Raw genomic sequence first — 20,222 nt, 5'->3', positions numbered from 1 at the left:
GATAGGTGGCTACGCAAAAAAAAAAAAAAAAAAAAAAACCACCACCAACAAAACAAAACGGTATATAAGCAAATTTTTGTGTGTTAGAGGGGCATGCTGGGCAGCTTGCAGGATCCTAGTTCCCCAACCAGGATTGAACCCAGGCCCTCGGCAGTGAAAGGAATGGAGTCCTAACCACTGGACTGACAGGGAAGTCCTGGACACAAATTTATACCAACAATATCTCTAGAATTGGAATATTTCACTGGTGAATAAGGAAGAAAAATTACACCTTTTTAAAGATAAGGTGCCTCTTTTCTGGTTAGCCAAAGAATGGTATATATGAAGAGGGGAAACTCATTAGTAAGTTTTTATAAAATGGTGATCTAAATTCAGAAAAGATCACTCCTTTAGGTTTTGATCTCAAGAACCATGTCAACATGCCAAATTCAGCTGCCCTATTAGAAGTGCCGTAAACCTTGAGAACAAATGTCTTAGCACACCTGCTAGGTGGGATGGCTTACAATAAGAAAGACAGACATGGCAAGTGTGAGTGAAAATGTGGAGAAATTGGCACCATCATATACTGCTGGTGGGAATGTAAAACAGTGCAGCTGGTTTGCAAAACAGTCTGACAGTTCCTCCCAATAATATACCTAGAGTTACCGTGTGACCCAGCAATTCCACTCCTAGGTATGTACCCAAGAGAAACAAAAACGTTCACACAAAAACCTGCACGATTGTTCATGGCAGCATTATTTGTAATAATCAAAAAACAGTCCAAAGTTTCATCAACTGATGAGAGGATAAATAAAACGTAGTATATCTTTATGATTGAATATTATTCATTGATAGAATACTGACAAACATCACCACATGGATGAACCTGGAAAGCATTATGCTAAGTGAAAGAAACCACATACATAAAACCCCACCTATTGTACAATTCCATTTATATAAAATGTCTAGAATAGGAAATTTATAAAGACAGGAAGTAGATTAGGGGTAACCAGGTGTGGGAGCCTGTGGGGAAGGGGGGTGATGGCTAATAGGTTTTCTTTTGAGAAGATGAAAATGTTTATTATAATAATGGTTGTGCGACTCTGATGATACCAAAAGTCATCAAATTGTATGTATGTGAATTCTGTCTCGATAAAGCGGTTTTTTAAAAACAGAATTAATGTTTTATGAAACAAACACAGAGACGACGGATCACTACCCATTTGTCAATCCTGTCCAGTACTTTCCTGCTCTTCCTCTTCATTCAGTGGAAATTTCTTCTATTAGTGGAATTATATATTCTGCGCTTAAAATGTATTTTTGCTACAAAATAATGTTAAAAGAGCATTGTTCTGGGGTACCTTGGGAGGTTTTCCTTGAGCTCCTAAGATGACTGTACTGTCGGCTGAGCCACGAAGCATCGGGTCAGACTGTGCAAACTGGCAGGCCTCTCTGGCTTCTATGACATGCAGATGCTCCATTTGGTCAGCACAGTGTTTTTTAAAAGGTGGATTTTTTTTTCATATTAAAAGAAAATCCAGATTTTGAACAATCTGAGATCTGATCAGCTTGGCTCCACATGTAGGCAGGTGACGATCCTGTGGTCGACCCCCCTGAAGGAGGTGGGTGTTCTGTCGTCTGCCGCAGCCCCACGGTTCCAAAGCACCTGACCTGCCTTCTCACCTGGCTGGCCCCTCGGACACCTGGGTTGGAAAGTCCTGAGCTGGGTCCTTAGGATTTCAGGACTACAACCTGTGATTCTGTAGTGTTCTTTGCTCAGAGGTTCTTCTGAGAAACACTGTCATCACACAGAACACAGAGTGGGAAACTGAGCCAGAGGTCCCTCAGGTGAGGAGCAGAACCATGTTTGGCGCTGTCACAAGCAGCAGGTACTCCTGATGAGAAACAGAGTCTGGCTGGCTGTTTGTCAGAGGCTGTCCTACAGCCCAGACAAAAGACTAGAAATTGAGCTTTATATACTGTATCTCTCCTGTGTGCTGGGCTATACAGAGATGATTTCATCTCATCCGCACAGGATGAAAATAATTGTACAAATAATTCTAAGGAGGCTTAGAGAGATCCCTTCAGTTGTCCAAGGTCACACAGCTAGTGAGAAAGTAACAATATCGACCCAGTTCTGACTCCAAAGCTGAAGTTTTCTCCACTAAGCCTCATGGCCTTTCAGTTACTAGCCCAGCTAATAAAATTTTAAAGACAATCACATTTTCCCACCTAAATATACCCCATATCCTCATGGGGATTTGATGTGAGTTTACAGCCTTGACTTTCAAGGTTTTTGAATAGGGCCCATACATTCTGCATATATAAATCTTGAAAAAAGTTTCATGAAACAATACCTAACGTTGTGATGGAGTCTGACTCCTTTTCCCTTAAAATCCTGAATTTACTTGCAACCCACAAATAGGCCCTACAGTTTGCAGAACACTGCAATAAAGGTGGGAGTCAAGAAGCCCGTCTTCCATCAGGGGTAACGACAGCTCTAAGAGGCAAGTGTGGATGCTGCCTACTGATGGGATGGGACTGAAGGGAAGAAACGGCAGGGCAGCTGCTGCATCCAGGTACCTGCAGCCAGAGACCCCCGCACAGCCAAGGAATGAAAGTGAAGTCGCTCAGTCATGTCTGACTCTTTGCGACCTCATGGACTGTAGCCTACCAGGCTCTGCGGTCCAGGCAAGAATACTGGAGTGGGCTGCCATTTCCTTCCTGCTGCCAAATCTGTGGGGCTGAGAAAGATCGGAGACAAGAAGGAAGACTGCCTTGCTCTCCCTGGAAGATCAAGACAAAAGCAGGCATTCCAGGCCTTTGGGAGAAGCAAAGAAGATGCTTGAACATCCCCAAGGCCTAGGGGAGAAATCCTAGCAGAGCCGATAAATATGGGGTTCATCACCTTGGATCTGTCTTTGTCAGAGGCCAGGCAGAGTCTCTCTTCGAGCAGAAGATAGCCTTACCTCCCCACAGGATAGCCTTTTTGTTGGGGAAAAAAAATAGCACCCAAAATGGCTTGTGGGGCTAAATAGAAGGTGACCACCAATCCATACCTGTTATTCATGAAGGTGTTAAAAAAAATCAACAACAGAAAACCTGTGTGCTTTTTTCCCCAAAAGGTTGCTGTTGATCCTTGTTCTAAGGCTTCCTTTTGATTTCCAAGAACAGAAATAAGCAAGTAGGAAGGAGATAGCATGATTTAATATATTCTAGCATACTTACTACCACCAAATTGATAGTCACATTCTGAAACAGAACTCTGCCTGAGAAATATTCATGGCATTTGACCAATGATTTTGCTTCCAAAAAATACTCAGAAAGTAATCAGAAACAAGTAAAAAGCATGAAACATTTGAATATTAACTGCAGAATTATCCATAATGTGTCAACAACCTAGGTGCTCAATGAGTGGCTTGGCTTGGTAAACTGTGGGCCATTCTCATGATAGATTATCATTAGGCTACAATCTTATGTAACAGGAGGGAAAGGGGCAGGACACAACTTTTGAAAGAATAACATAGCCCAAGGACACAACACAAACCACATAAACCAATTAGAATCAAATGGGACCAAGACGGCAAGACTAGGCCTTGATCCTCAATCAGCAAGTGAAATGACACACCCAGAGGGGCCTTGACAGTTCCAAGTGAAAGTGAAAGTGAAGTCGCTCAGTCCTGTCCGACTGTTTGCGACCCTGTAGACTGTAGCCCACCAGGCTCCTTCGTCCATGGGATTCAGGAGTGGGTTGCCATTTCCTTCTCCAGGGGATCTTCCTGACCCAGGAATCGAACCCAGGTCTCCCGCATTGCAGGCAGACACTTTAACCTCTGAGCCACCAGGGAAGCCCATGACAGTTCCAAGGCACTGTCAAAACAAGGAGTGGAAAAAAAAAAAAACAAGGAGTGGGCGGTAGCCCAAATCCTGAAAATCTCCATCCCTTCCCCAAAATGGTTGGAATAATCCTCCCACTCATTAGCATATGAAATTACCCAACCTATACAAAACTAACTGGGCCACATTTTGGGGCCACACTTGCCCTCTGTGATGGCCCACACTCTGTCTGTGGAGTGCGCTTCTTTCCGAATCTGAACAAATCCACATCTTACCACATTCACTTTGTCTCTCAGTGAATTCTTTCTGGGATGAGACATCAAGAATCTGAGCTTCATTAGGTTTTGAAACCAGGTACCAGAGGGTTTTGGCTGGGTTCAAATCCCAAGCAGGGTTGATTCTAATTGGTTGATGCGGTTGTGTCCTTGGGCTATGTTATTCTTTCAAAAGTTGTGCTCTGTTACACTTCCACTGCAAGGGGCACAGGTTCAATTCTTGGTTGGGGAAGTTCCACATGCCACATAGCGCACCCCCCCACCTCCCAAAACAATTAGAAACAAAAAACCTCTAGTTTCTTAAGAGAAGAAACGTGCTAAAGAAGACTCAAAGATTTAGATCATTAAAAAAGAGTTAGGCCTCATTACTCTAGAAATTCTTCCCCCAAAACAAATATACAATCTATAATATATAAAAATCCTGTACATTTATCATAGCTCTAAAGTTAAGCTGTCTTGGCAGGGGGTGGGTAGGAGGGAGGCTAGAGGGAGTGGATGTATGTATGCATATAGCTGATTCACATTGTTGCACACCAGCACTGTAAAGCAATTATACTGTCACTAAAAAAATAAATAAAAGGCGTCTCCACTGTCATCTAAATCTGACCAGCCTGTTAATGCAGATCAGAATCAGGCATCTGCTAGAAGAAAACTATCAGTGTTTACATGGAAAAACTTTTGCCTCACCACTGATGTGCCTTCTTTAATGACTATTCGCTTGTTTCCCATAATTCAGTCCTGAGTCATCTTCTCTTTGCATCTCTGCTCTCTTAGAGACCCCAGGGACCAACTCCACGTGGAGTTTTAACCTCCATTTCTATGTAAATGACCCCAAGTTTCCCTTTCAGCCTTTGGTTCTGTCCAGGATCGCACTGCCTCCCAATGTCTCAAGCCTATAGGTCTGGTCCCAAAGCCACATTCCATTCTCATTTCTCTATTTGCCAACTTCCTACACCAGCTCCAATTCTAAGAGTCTCATTCCTCCCTTCTGCTTCCCTCACATCAAATTCTGTAACATTCATGTCACTGTACTTTTGAATCATCCCCCATCCCAATTTTTTTTTTTTTTTTCATTTCTATTGCCCCCAGCTGTAGTTCTGGCCTTTATTATTTTGTGGATAAGCATGGAGGCTTTGGAACCAGACACTCCAAAGGTTAAAATCCTGGCCTTGGCACTAACCAGCTGTGTTACTTTGGGCACAGTGAATTAACCTCTCTGAGCTTCAGTTGCTTTGGTAAAATGATAATGCCCCTTTCAAAGGGAAGTTGTGAGTTTAAATTAGCTCATATACATAAAGAGCTGAGCCTAGTATGCAAATTTCTTAGAATTCTGTAAATGAGCACCAGATGTTGGCTGTTTATTTCAGATTATTTCAAAAACTGGTATTATTAATATTTTCCTAACGCATAAAACTCCACTGCTTAAAAACTTTCCATTTAATTACATTTTCTTCCCAATTAACTGCCAAATCCTCACTGGGCCTTCAAGGCCTTTCGGAATTAGGCAAAACTTGTCCCCTTCTCTCTCTCCCACAGCTTTCCTAATTTCCAATCAAATTGGACCTTGTACTCTCCTACCTTCGAGCTTCTGGTCACAGTGTTTCTTTTGCTTTGGAATATCCTTCCCCCAGCCTCCACTAAATCCAACCTGTCCTTTAAAACGTCCCCAACTGTTTACAGTTCTCAACTTGAGCTTTTTCATTTGTGAACTCTGTCTCTTTTGGTTGTACCTTTCTAGTGGCTTTTATGGTGTTATAAATAGAATGGCCATAGATTATTACATATTTTATAACCTACATAAATACATTACACATTATGTTGCCTTACCTGTCTTTGTTTCTCAGCATTCTTTGCCCATCACAGGTATTTAGTAAATGATATCTGAATGTCAGGTGAGGTTCAGTTTTCTGTCCACACCTATCACAATGCTGATACTCCATTTTAATAAACTGTGCCTACAATTTCCTCCCCTTTGCAGAATAAATTACACTCTAGTATGCAGACTCAAGGTATGTGGGGCAAAACCTAGTGTTGTGTTATCATCTTGGTTGGTCAAAATCTGTGGGTGCTGGCAGCTTTATGTGGTTAAAGCCTATTCAGGTTGGTCCCTATTCTGATGGTTTGGAGCAATGGCTTTTATGAACTAGTGTTTTAGCAGATTTTTTTGTTTAGTTTTTACTGTGGGAGGTGTTGTTATAGTTCAGAAGCTTGCAAATATATATATATATATTTTTTTTTTTTCAATTCCCAGATCTTATTTAAAGTCCTTAAAGTCAAAACAATACCACCAATAACTAATACTAATTGACTGTATACGTGCGTGTACGTGCTCAGTTGTGTCCAACTCTTTGTGACACTACAGATGGTAGCCCGCCAGTCTACTTTATCCATGGGATTTCCCAGGCAAGATTACTGGAGTCAGTTGCCATTTCCTCCTTCAGAGGATCTTCCTAACCTAGGGATTGAACCTGTGTCTCCTGCATTGTCACTCGGATTTTTCACCACTGAGCCATCAGGGGAGCCCAATGGATTGTATGCATGCAGCAAATTTTGAGGTTAACGCAGTTTTGTTGTTGTTTTTTTTCCTGCATATTGCCAGTTATCACAAAAATTCATAAGCTCCCCCAAAATAAGTCCTTCCTGTGTAGCAAATTCATTTTGGCACCAAAATGTGTGCCACTGACTAGTTCAACAAATTCAGTTCAGGTTTTAGATTTGGGTAAAGCCAGGTTACATTTGCATGAAACGACTCCAGTGTTACTGGGAGCAACGTGGGTGATGAGGGTTCCCTGTGTGGACCCAGCAGTGGTAGAACAGAAGTGGAGCAAGGTGGACCGGCCCTGCAAGGCCCCAGCAAGGACACACCCTCCCCTCCGTCTTTTGGTCCCTCTCACGCTGCTAGGGCTCCTAGTACAGGGCTCTGCTCCCCCTCCCTCCACCTCCTCCCTCCCCTCCACCTCACTCCTCCCCGCCTGCTCTTTCTCAACAATGGCTCCTGCTTCACAAACACAGTGCTTAAAGCACCTAGTTCCCGGGATTTATACCTGCCAAGTGCTGTGGGGAACAAGTTTTTCTCAAGCCCAGGAATCAAAAGGCACTTATTTCAACACTTGAGCGAAAAATAGTAACTAAGAAAATCAATAATTTCATCCCAAGCAGGAGAATGGATTTTTATGAGGCCATCTCTATGGTTTCCTGCCCATCTTTTTAAAAAAGTATAATATTAGTCTCTTGAATCTTTTTTCCTCTTGTGTTTTCTTACCTTACCTAAAGAAATGTAAACTTTTTGCAGGTAGAAACGTATGTGAACTGGTAATCGCTCAGTCATGTCTGACTCTTTATGACCCCATGGATTGTAGCCCACCATGCTCCTCTGTCCATGTGATTTCCTAGGCAAGAATACTGGAGTGGGGAGCTATTTCCTCCTCCAGTGGATCTTCCCAACCCAGGGATCGAACCTGGGTCTCCCTCATTGCAGGCAGATTCTTTACTGTCTGAGCCACCAGGGAAGCTCAGGAACATATATCCTGACCTAAATATTATGTGGTAATAAGGTGTCTTCAAAAGCTATATGTTTCTTAAAGATAATTAGAAGACTCAAATAATATCTTGACGTGGCTATAAATTCCTTGATGGTTAAAAGTGAGCCTCTTATCTTTTTCAGTTTTTTTTTTTTTTTAATGGAGCAAAAGAACACAAACGAGATTGGAGGAAGAACTGCTAGAGCAACAGAAGAATGCCAAAGAGGGGAAGGGAGACGCCTACCAGAGTAGAAGCCAGCGCCAGCGTGTTCCACTCTAAAATGTTTCTGAATCTATCCAACATCTAAGAAACGTGGCCCAAGGCGGGTTGTGAGCCCTAAATGTATGGGTGAGATGCTATCTAAATCCACACAGAGCAATAAGAAAGAATGTACATGCGTATCTCCCAAAGCAAAAAGATTGGAAGAGGACCCAAGGCAGAAGACTTGCATTCTTCTAAACTGAGATGCCGACCGCATCATTGCTTGGAACTCTTAAGATTCAAGGACAGACCAGATAAGTGGAGCCAAGAGAGCCTGTGAAGGAAAGGAAACCACTGTCTTACTCTGTTCCAGCTCAGTTCAAGTATTCTTAGTCTTAAATGTGCTACCAAAAACATACGATTGTCACAGTCATAGGTTAACATTTGTAGCTGAGAAAGAATCCACGTGAAACACTTGAAAGAACTCTTTTAGGTAAAACTTTCACTTAGGAAAGTTTCCAAGTTTAATCAGATCCCTTCCCCTTCCTCTGGTCTCTCCTTTACTCTCTGTTGTCTAAGAAATTAAAAAAAAAAAAAAGGACCCATCCATTTGTTAGTGAGAGAATAAAGGGAAGGGCAGCATGGAGCTTCTTCCATAAGAGTGAGAAGGCACATTGTTCAGGTGAAAGTGTCTGTGGATAGTAGGGGAGGGGGCAGAAACTAATATTTATTGGGCGTTTACATATGCTGCTAAGCTGCTAAGTCACTTCAGTCGTGTCCGACTCTGTGTGATCCCATAGACGGCAGCCCACCAGGCTCTGCCGTCCCTGGGATTCTCCAGGCAAGAACACTGGAGTGGGTTGCCATTTCCTTCTCCAATGCATGAAAGTGAAAAGTGAAAGTGAAGTTGCTCAGTCGTGTCTGACCCTCAGCGACCCCCTTGGACTGCAGCCTTCCAGGCTCCTCCATCCATGGGATTTTCCAGGCAAGAGTACTGGAATGGGGTGCCATTACATATGCTAGGCACCATAAATGCTTTGTATGTAGCGTGTGAAAGTGGCTCAGTAATGTCTGACTCTTTGCAACCCCATGGACTGTAGCCCTCCAGGCTCCTCTGTCCATGGGTTTACCTCCTTATAATTCTCTGTTCCTTGGAGTGGTTGCTACTTCCTTATTTTACAAAGGAGGAAAGTAAGGTGGCCTAGGCTGACCCAGTTAGCCCCTCTGGCTCCAAAGTCCAAGTCTTGTACATGATGTCCTGCATGGATGTCTCCTTATAGTCTCTGCTTTGGTACCTCAAACCCAACGCTCTCAAAAAAGACCCATTTCCTCCTTGGTTCCTCCCTCTCCCTAACTCCCAACAATCAACAAATCATCGAGTCCCATGGTCTCCGCCTCTTTCATCTATGTCTCTGGTCTACCTCCTTCCCTCTTTTGGAAGACCACCATCTTAGTTCAAGCTGTGGTCTCCTGCTTGGGTTTATTCCAACAGTTTCTAACTACCTAACGTCTCTGGGCCTCAGCCTCAGAAAACTCCAAGTGATTTTTCTAAAGTAACTAAGATAATACAATCATGGTATTCCCTGACTTAAAAAACCCTCCTATGACTTCCCACTGCCCTTTAAGAGAGCCTTCAAACATCTTAGTGGAGCGCCATAGTCAGCGTCTGCTGCCCCCTCCTGCCTGATGCCCCACCGTCCCCTCAATCAGGATGACCCTCCACCTGCCCGCCTCCTGCCTGACCTTCAGCTTAGACGTCTCTTGCTCTCAGAAGACTCCCCTTAGCGCCCACGCTAAGCACACGCTACTTCTGGCATCCTCACAGGCCTATAACTGCCCACACACGTGGCCTTCTAGTCTACAAACCCCTCAAGTGCTGGGTGAGCTTTATTCACCATGTTTCTTGGCATCAAGCTGAATGCTTGGCCAAGGGGAGCCACTCAATCCATGAGTAAATGCTTAAACAGAGTGGGGAAAGTAATGAAGAGCCATGGGTCTAATCATGACTTTGCTACCAACTCCTGTATAGTTCAGGCTTCCCTGGTGGCTCATTGGGTAAAGAATCTGTCTGCCAATGCAGGAGATGCAGAAGACTTGTGTTCGATCCCTGAGTTGGGAAGATCCCCTGGAGGAGAAAATGGCAACCCACTCCAGTATTCTTGCCTGGGAAATCCCATGGACAAAGAAGCCTCGTGGGCTACAATCCATGGGTCACAAAGAGTAGAATACAGCTTAGCAACTAAACAATGAAACTCACATGAAAACAAAATGCTAATGACACAAACTATCTGTATGAAATAAGTAAGCTACAAGAATCTATTGTACAGCACAGAGAATGCAGCCAATATTTTATAATCACTATAAATGGAGTACAATCTATTAAAACTTTGAATCACACACACACATGAAATGCGAAGCTTTCCCATCCTTCAGGTGGGATCTGCATCTCACCCCTCACTCTCCATCCCCAGCCCTGCAACCCTCTCCCAGGGATCAGGATAAATATGAGAGGGTTTTTTTTTTTTTCTTTTCAATATTTAAAAAACTGACATGGAGGTGGAAATATATGGTATGATCTTTGATTCTGTAGAAGACTCTTCTTCCAGGTGATAAAGATCCAAGAGGATTAAACAGCCAAAAGATCTCATGAAGCTCACGACTATGCAAAACGTGGGAGATATGTATTCATGTGGAAAAGAGGAAAATATCAGGGGGCAAAGTCTCAAATGTATTTATAAGGTGATGGGCCCTGAACTCCTATTTATAATACAGGAAAGGCATCTTTGGGTAGACTGGGGGCAGCCCCCCAAAGACAAAAACTCGGTGTGCTGTGGCCGTCACAAACCACCAGACTGTAGGGTGAACAGAAAACACCGTTCCCCTGCCTTGAGTGTACGCTACTCCCTTCAGGGCTGAGGTCTGTCTGGAGATGGGTAACAAAAATAATCAAGAGCACTGGGGGTTTATAAAGAGAAAAGACAGTAGATCTGTAATTAGTAGAGCTAAAGAGTAAAGGAGGAGTACCATGTAGGGAATTCAATCAAAAACGCCCACAATGCAGGAGACCTGGGTTTGATTCCTGGGTTGGGACGATCCCCTGGAGAAGGAAATGGCAGCCCACTCCATTTTTTCCCCAGGATTTGCCTGGGAAATCCCATGGACAGAGGAGCCTGGCGGACTACAGTCCATGGGGTCACAAAGAGTGGGACATGAGTGAGAGACCACCGCACACACACCACACAGGGTAGCCCCACACACCTAGAAACAGCGGTATTGCCTTAAGGTTGAATCAAAGTGAGAGGTAGGGATGATTGTGGGTGGAAAGTGTCATACGATATTTTAAGTGCTATTTTCTACTTACTATAATATTAAGTAGTAGTTTAAAGAAGAGTCATAGAGTTTTAGAACATGGTTGTAATCAGCCCCCAGTGTTTTAAATGAAGGTCCTGAGAAGGCCAAGGTCATAACATTCCGTTATGGCGGAGTAATAGAAAGAACCCACGCCTCCTGACTCTCAGCCTAGCTCATGCTCTTTTCTTGATTTAATACAAAAAGACTGTGACAGATGACTGAGACCCAAAGAATTAGAGAAGTTGGAGACAAGGCCTGATAAATAATGTACTGTTAAGGAAAACCAGAATCACGTGTGCAGTAACCCTGAACGTTGGAGGCTGACATGGTAGAGTGCAACAATGTTTTCTCACAAAATAGCCCTTTGTGGCACTGTTGGAGGCAGGAGACTGGCCTGGGTGACCTGCTGAGCTAAACCCATCTGGCTTTCTCACTCAGAGCACCTATCCGACAACACACTGTCCACCAGGGCAGTGCCCAGGCTGCTTCCCACTGCTGCATTCCCGTCAAGGTTGGACATCCAGGCCAACTCCAGCTCCTCCAGGAATGCTGAGGTCAGTGGAATTCTACCAGCACTTGCCGGGTGGGGAGGGCAGACAGGTGCCAGTGGAAATGGTATGGAGGATACGAGGGCCAAACATCCCAGGAAATCCGACTGCTGCATCTGCTGGGAGCCTGGTGGTCAGAATGCTTGGAACCCAGGAAGGCTGGGAGCGGGAAGTATCTCGGGTATTCCAGTCCTCCCCTCTTGGCACTTCGGAAGCAAGAGAAAATAAAGCAGGGAAACCTGTTGGACTAGACCGTCAGGGCTGCTCTCCTGAAGTTGGCGGCCGCCTCCTGCTAGGAGGGATCTGATGGTTTTTCCTTCTGAGCAGAGAAGACGTGAGGACCAGAGGGATCCGAGAGAGCAAGCGAGCTGCCTGTTTGCCAAGATGTGTAGGGAAGACCTGGGAGGTGTGAAGGAGCAAGCTTCAACCTAGTCCTTCCGGGCTGAGGTGACACCTTAGTTGTTGTTTAGTCGCTAAGTCGTGTCTGACTCTTTGCAACCCCACGGATGGTTGCCTGCCAGGCTCCTCTGTCCATGGGATTTCCCAGGCAAGAACACTGGAATGGGTTGCCGTTTCCTCTTCTAGGGGATCTTCCCGATCCAGGGATCAAATTCATGTCTCCTGCACTGGCAGGCGGATTCTTTACCACTGAGCCACCAGGGAAGCCTGGGGTGATGTGTACAAGTGCGCAAACAACATGCTTGTGGGAAGAAAAGGAAGCTGCTTGAACAGATACATACTTCTTCGGCAGAGGTATGCAGCTGAGGAATCAGATTCCAAAAGTTTGTCTCAGCAGAGAAAAAAAGAACCCCAAATGTTTCACCTTTTTATTCAAGCTTGTCTTCCTTCTCCTAGTCCATCTTATGTTAACGAAAAGATGTTCTAATGGGAGAAGTAAGGAATACCAGGAATGATGAAAGAGAAAGATCTGAGCATGAAGCTGGAGGACAGATAAATGCAGGTGAGTGAGAGACACGTGGGCGCCTGTGTGGGGGGACAGATCATGGCATTCTTCCCTCTAACACTGTGCAGGACGAGGGAGTGACTGTTTTCAACTCTGTGCATGTGTGTGTGCTTAGTCGCTTCAGTCGTGTCCAATTCTGCGACCCTGCGGACTGTAGCCCGCCAGACTCCTCTGTCCATGGATTCTCTAGGCAAGAATACTGGAGTGGGTTGCCATGCCCTCCTCCAGGGGATCTTCCTGACCCAGGGATCGAAACCCCATCTCCTGTGTCTCCTGCACTGCAGGTGGATTTCTTACCGCTGAGCCACCGGGTCAGGCCTTTTCAACTATGTACCTGTCCACTAATAACTTCTACCTCCCAGAGGCTAGCACTACGGGCTCACCAGGCCCACAGTAGGGTTTGAGTTTAGCATTTTACCTCTGTGTCTTAACCTGCAAGGAGTGGGATTAAATATTCAGCAAAGACCAGACCACAGGAGTTGGCTTTGCTGGACACGCTTCTGGGGGCGATGACCAAATAGGAATGCTCTTTTATTCCACATTTTTCTCTGGGAAGGGCAGAGACTCACGTGGCTTTATGCAGACATTTGCAGAAAAAAAATAAGTATTCCAATTGAATTCTGACTTGGTGATTTTGAACAACCTATATATAAACTTTGTGTAATGCAATATCTGAGACATAAGGTATTTATCTTTTCATTGTAAGAAAGAAGCTAAATTACCTTTTTCCTCCTTACCATTCCCCCTCCTCCTCCGTTTTTCCTTCCAAAAGTTGCCATATCTATTTTATTTAATGGTCTAAAAAGGTTGCATCACATTTGGTATTCCACAAAGAGGAAAATTATTAAAAAGTGAAGAAAGACAGCACTGCTTGCTTAGAAAATAAGATGTATGAACCGTTAAGAATGGGAAAACACCAGCTACTATGGTAGAGAGAAGACATTTTTGCCAAATTTAGAACCCACTTGAAAATCACGGGTTCTAAGTTTAGAACTGAACTAAAAAACTTGAGCTCACATTGCATTTGGCATTCGTTAAAAAAAATTCTAAAATACTAATTAAAGGAAAAAAATTATTCTCTTAGTAGTTCTAGAAGCAGGGAATTATTTTCAAACAAATTCTTTATTGGCTCAATAGACTGGCCTGCACTTAAAAAAGAAACACTTTTTTTTCTAATTAAATTTTCCTTACAAAATAATGATTTAAAATCAAGAGGAACAGCAGTTTGCCAAAGTCTTTAAAGAGCTACAGAACTGTTGGACCCAGACCTTGGACCCAAATAAATATACCAGGTGGTCGTACAAACTTCGTATTTATATATTAGTTGGTGTCCAAGATAGAAGCAATTACATCTACTGCTGATAAACTTTAACTAATAAAAACGCAATAACACTGGAAAATATCACTCTAAACAAAACAAAGACAAACACTTAACAGCATTATTTTTATTTTCTAATTTAGTTGTTTAGTCACGAAGTCATATCTAACTCTTTTGCGACCCCATGGATCGTAGTCTGCCAGGCTCTTCTGTCCGTGGGATTTCCCAGGCAAGAATACTGGAGTGTGTTGCCATGCTAAGCTAATTATTGCAACATCACTAAGAATTGGATCAGAATTGCTGCTCTGGTGAAGACTATAAAAAGTTTCAGACTCAAAAGGTCCAAAGTAGTAAAATGAAGAACTGATAGTGAGTAGACAGTGTTTAAAAGGCATCCACTGGCTTAACATGATTTCAGACAGCCAACAACTTTCATAGTTATAGAAAACTTAAAGCTGACTTGTGCCATCTTACACATGCATACACGAACACACACACACAAACACACATCTATAGATAAATAGATAATAGCCTGAGAACCTGAATTCACATAATTACACTAGAGGTTAAACATGAATATTCAGTGCAAATATTTGCCACGGCAAGTACTTAAAAACACAAAATTTGGGGGGAAAACTTGTTTTTCTTCCTGTTTATTACAATGGAGTCTGAATACATTTCTGAGAGACCTTAGGGATCAGGCTTAGCAACTGGTGCATTTGACACTCTTCCTTCAACAAGATCATTTACTCAGCAGTTCAAAACCCTGTAACTTTAATTTCAGGCACTTTCAAAAACTCCTGTTGAAGAACATAAGATTAGTTCTTGAGGTGACTGACTTTATTTTTCTTACCAAGAAGGTCCAGTTTGTACTGATGGAAACAGGGTCAAAATTTTAAGTTGTAAAAGCAAAAAACACTCTATGTATAAGTGGAAAAGAACTTGTCCAGAATATATATTAGTTATATTCATTTATTTTTGCCGTGCTGGGTCTTCGTTGCTGTGCAGGTTTTTCTCTAGTTGTGGCGAGTTGAGGCTGCTCTCCACTTATGGTGTGTGGGCTTCCCATTGTGGTGGCTTCTCTGTTGTGGAGCACGGGCTCTAGGGTGCTCGGGCTTCAGTAGTTGCGGCACATGAGCTCCGCAGTTGTGGCTTCCCGGCTCTAGAGCACAGGCTCAGTAGTTGTGGCATATGGGTTTAAGTTGCTCCACTGCATGTGCGATCGTTCAAGATCAGGGATTGAACCCATGTCTCCTGCATTGGCAAGGGGATTCTTTACCACGGAGCCACTAAGGAAGTCCCTAGAATATGTTTTTTAATTTACTTATTATTATATAAACATAGTTAAGCAGATATTAAGTAGTCAGCAAAAACAAAACTGGGAGCTGACTCTGGCTCAGATCATGAACTCCTTATTGCCAAATTCAGACTTAAATTGAATAAAGTAGGGAAAACCACTAGACCATTCAGTTCAGTTCAGTTCAGTTCACTCAGTCGTGTCTGACTCTTTGAGACCCCATGGACTGCAGCACACCAGGCCTCCCTGTCCATCACCAACTCCCCGAGTTTACTCAAACTCATGTCCATTGAGTCAGTGATGTCATCTAACCATCTCATCCTCTGTCATCCACTTCTTCTCAGACCATTCAGGTATGACCTAAATTAAATCCCTTATGAATATACAGTGGAAGTGACAAATAGATTCATGGAATTAGATCTGATAGAGTGCCTGAAGAACTATGGATGGAGGTTCGTGACATTGTACAGGAGGCCATGATCAAAACCATCCCCAAGAAAAAGAAATGCAAAAAGGCAAAATGGTTGTCTGAGGAGGCCTTACAAATAGCTGAGAAAAAAAAAGAAGCAGAAGGCAAAGGAGAAAAGGAAAGATATATCCATCTGAATGCAGAGTTCCAAAGAACAGCAAGGAGAGATAAGAAAGCCTTCCTAAGTGATCAATGCAAAGAACAGAATGGGAAAGACTAGAGATCTCTTCAAGAAAATTAGAGATGCCAAGGGAACATTTCATGCAAAGATGGGCACAATAAAGGACAGAAATGGTATGGACCTAATAGAAGAAAATATTAAGAAGTGGTGGCAAGAATACACAGAAGAACTGTACAAAAAAGATCTTAATGACCCAGATAACCACGATTGTGTAATCACTTACCTAGAGCCAGACATCCTGGAGTGTGAAGTCAAATGGGCCTTGGCAAGCATCACTACAAACAAAGCTAGTGGAGGTGATGGAATTCCAGTTGAGCTATTTCAAATCCTAAAAGATGATGCTGTGAAAGTGCTGCACTCAATATGCCAGCAAATTTGGAAAACTCAGCAGTGGCCACGGGACTGGAAAAGGTCAGTTTTCATTCCAATCCCAAAGAAAGGCAATGCCAAAGAATGCTCAAACTACCGCACAATTGCACTCATCTCACACACTAGTAAAGTAATGCTCAAAATTCTCCAAGCCAGGCTTCAACAGTATGTGAACCGAGAGCTTCCAGATATTCAAGCTGGATTTAGAAAAGGCAGAGGAACCAGAGATCAAATTGCCAACATCTGTTGGATCATCAAAAAGCAAGAGAGTTCCAGAAAAACATCTACTTCTACTTTATCGACTACCCCAAAGCCTTTGACTGTGTGGATCACAACAAACTGTGGAAAATTCTTAAAGAGATGGTAATACCAGACCACCTGACCTGCCTCCTGAGAAATCTGTATGCAGGTCAAGAAGCAACAGTTAGAACTGGACATGGAACAACAGACTGGTTCCAAATCAGGAAAGGAGTATGTCAAGGCTATGTATTATCACACTGATTATTTAACTTTTGTGCAGAGTACATCATGCGAAATGTTGGACTACATGAAGCATAAGCTAGAATCAAGACTGCAGAGAGAAATATCAATAACCTCAGATATGCAGATGACAGCACCCTTATGGCAGAAAGTGAAGAGGAACTAAAGAGCCTCTTGATGAAAGTGAAAGAGAAGAGTGAAAAAGCTGGCTTAAAACTCAATATTCAAAAAATGAAGATCATGGCATCTGGTCCCATCACTTCATGGCATATAGGCAGGGAAACAATGGAAACAGTGAGAGGCTTTATTTTCTTGGGCTCCAAAAGTCACTGCAGGTGGTGACTGCAGCCATGAAATTAAAAGACATTGGCTGCTTGGAAGAAAAGATATGACCAACCTAGACAGCATATTAAAAAGCAGAGACATTACTTTGCTGACAAAGGTCCATATAGTAAAAGCTATAGTTTTTCTAGTAGTCATGAGTAGATGTGAGAGTTGGACCATAAAGAAAGCTGAGTGACAAAGAATTGACGCTTTTGAACTGTGGTGTTGGAGAAGCCTCTTGAGAGTCCTTGGACAGCAAGGGGATCAAACCAGTAAATCCTAAAGGAAATCAGTCCTGAATATTCATTGGAAGGACTGATGCCGAAGCTGAAGCTCCAATATTTTGGCCACTGGATGCAAAGAACTGACTCACTGGAAAAGACCCTGATGCTGAGAAAGAGCGAAGGCAGGAGGAGAAGGTGACAACAGAGGATGAGATGGTTCTGTAGGATCACTGACTTGATGGACATGAGTTTGAGCAAGCTCCAGGAGTTGGTGATGGACAGGCGTGCTGCAGTCCATGGGGTAGCAAAGAGTCAGACACGACTGAGCAACTGAACTGAACCAGATTTTATGTCATTCTCATAATAGCACCTGTAGCTCTCATTAAGGGACAGAGGTGAACATTTCTAAGGTGTGTGTCAAAATCAGAATATGAACTTACATCCCCAGCATCCACTGGCTCACACACTTCTGAATCCATGTTTTTCAACAAATCCTTCTCTCCTTGTAAATGAGCCACTAACACTGAATTTCATAGTCTCTTCTGTCTTCACTATTGCCCTCATTTATTGAAAATTCTTGTTTATAATGAAGTTAATATTTTGGACCATTGCCTTCTTTGCTCAGTCTTGATACCTAGATAAACAGAAGGAAATAAGAGAGAACCTCTGGATAACAAAAAGTATTTCTTGAACCTCTAGGAGGTGGGATGAGCACCATTCTCAGATGGTGGTTGATTCCATCTCTGTGAAGAATTTGCTTTTCTTGGACTACAGAGACAGAAAGGACCACACACTTGTGCCAATGCCAGGAACACGTGGCCAGTGACACTGGTGCCCTGGAAGGTGACTCTATTAGGCATGAATAGGAGCAAGAAAAAGCTGAGTGGTCCACATCCAGATTTCCTGATTGTCTTTGCAGAGACAGCTCCCGGACTCTTAAACTGTCTTCCAGAATTTTCAGTTCTTTTTCCTGTAATTTTTTTCCCACAGAAATAATACATGAATAAGTTTAGCATACAATTAGGGAACCCAAATACTTGGTTCCACTGGGCATTTGTCCAAGTCTAAACCCAAGTTTTCATATTTTCCTTTGCTTTATAACTGTAGGACTTGTCTATGATTCTAGCCCTATATCTATGAGAAATATGTATTTCAATCCAGAATTTAAGAATGGATGAGCAAACTAGACGGTGGTAGGTAGGCTTTCCTGAAGAGAAATGCTTTTCTCCATGTGCAGGGCAAAGATATATTGCTGATAGTCAGCAAAACAAAACAAAACAAAACAAAACAATGAAATAGTTTCGATTCTCTATTTCAAACATCTCATTAGATACCTCCACCTTGAACAGAACAGACTCCAGAAACAGACCCACATGTTTGTATACAGTTAACAACTGATTTCCAACAAGGGTGGTGAGACAATTCAAAGGGAGAAAGGAAAATCTTTTCAACAGATTCTGCTGGAACAACTCCAAACCCATTGGGGGAAAAATGGACATTGACCCTTATGTCACAAAATACATAAGAATTAACTCAAAATAAATGATAAACCTAAATGCAAAACTCATGGGGTCACAGAAGAGTCTGATATGACTGAGCGACTAAATAACAACAAAACTAGAAAAAGCTTAATCAGAGGGGGAAAAAATCTATTCCTTATTGAAGGAGGCAACAGTGTCTTAGAGAGGATACAAAAACAAACATTCATACGATAAATTGAACTTCATCAAAACTTTAAAATTTGCTCTTAGAAAGATACTGTTAAGAAAAATGAAAAGATAAGGCACAGATTGGGAAAATATTTATAATACATACATTTGATAAAGGACTGGTGTCCAAAATATACAAAAAACCATTACAGCTCAGTAAGAAGACAACCAAGGTAATTTTTAAAATGGGCAAAGACTTGAACAGACACGTCACAAAAGAAATTATCTGAATGTCTGATAAGCATGTGAAAAGGTGGTCCACATCATGAGTCATCAAGTAAGTACAAATTAAAACCACAGTGAGATACTACTACATGCAATTAGAATGGCTAATGTTGGAAAATTGACAATACCAAGTGTTGATGAAGACATGGAACAACTGCTGGTACATCACTTTGGAAAACTAGGAGTTTCTTAAAACAGTAAATGCACACCTACCATTCAACCTTGTTATTCCATTCCTAGGTATGTTCCCAAAAGAAACAAAAATCAATGTCTACACAAAGACTTCACTGGAATAGTCACAGTAGCTTTATTTGTAATAGCCAAAAAGCAGAAACAAACCAAATGTCGAATAACTAATAAATGGATAAACAAGTTGTGAAATATCTATACAGTGGAGCATCAGTTAGTAATAAAAAGGAATAACTACTGATACAGACATGAGAGGGTCTGTATCTGTATGATATACAGTCCATGGGATTCTCCAGTAGTTCCCTTCTCCAGGGGATCTTCCCAACCCAGGGATCGAACCCAGGTCTCCTGCATTGCAGGTGGATTCTTTACTAGGGAAGCCCATGATATAATGTGAGTGGGTCTCAAAATCATTATGCTGGGACTTCCCTGGAAGTCCAGTATCTAAGACTCCGTGATCCCAATGTAGGGGCCTTGGATTTGATCCCTGGTCAGGGAACTAGAGCCCACATCCTGCAACTGAAGATACCACATGCTGCAATGAAGATTGAAGATCCCCACACGTTCCAATTAAGACCTGGCACAGCCAAATAATAAAATATTTTTTAAAAAATGGTGGGCCTAGCTATTCTTTTCTGCTTGTGATCCAAAAGTGGTCAGTATCCCTCTTAAAATGGGATGCCTAGGACAGTATATGGTCTTCCAAAAAGATGGAAGATCGGTTACTGGCTCCTTTCTTCTCTGCCTCTACTACTGTAAT

The 20,222-nt window shown here is 42.6% G+C and overlaps 1 long non-coding RNA gene across 2 annotated transcripts in view; it reads right to left on the bottom strand.

The window, feature by feature from the left end:
• Positions 1–20,222, bottom strand: part of LOC147361594 (uncharacterized) — a 117,858-nt gene that overhangs the window by 3,523 nt on the left and 94,113 nt on the right. The gene's annotated exons all lie outside the window — the stretch shown is intronic.

Source organism: Bos grunniens, chromosome 12 (genome assembly GCF_055505025.1).
Source record: "Bos grunniens cultivar Pamir isolate PY7600 chromosome 12, Bosgru_T2T1.0, whole genome shotgun sequence".
NCBI classification, from domain to species: domain Eukaryota; kingdom Metazoa; phylum Chordata; class Mammalia; order Artiodactyla; family Bovidae; genus Bos; species Bos grunniens.
This window is presented reverse-complemented; position numbering and strand designations above follow the sequence as displayed.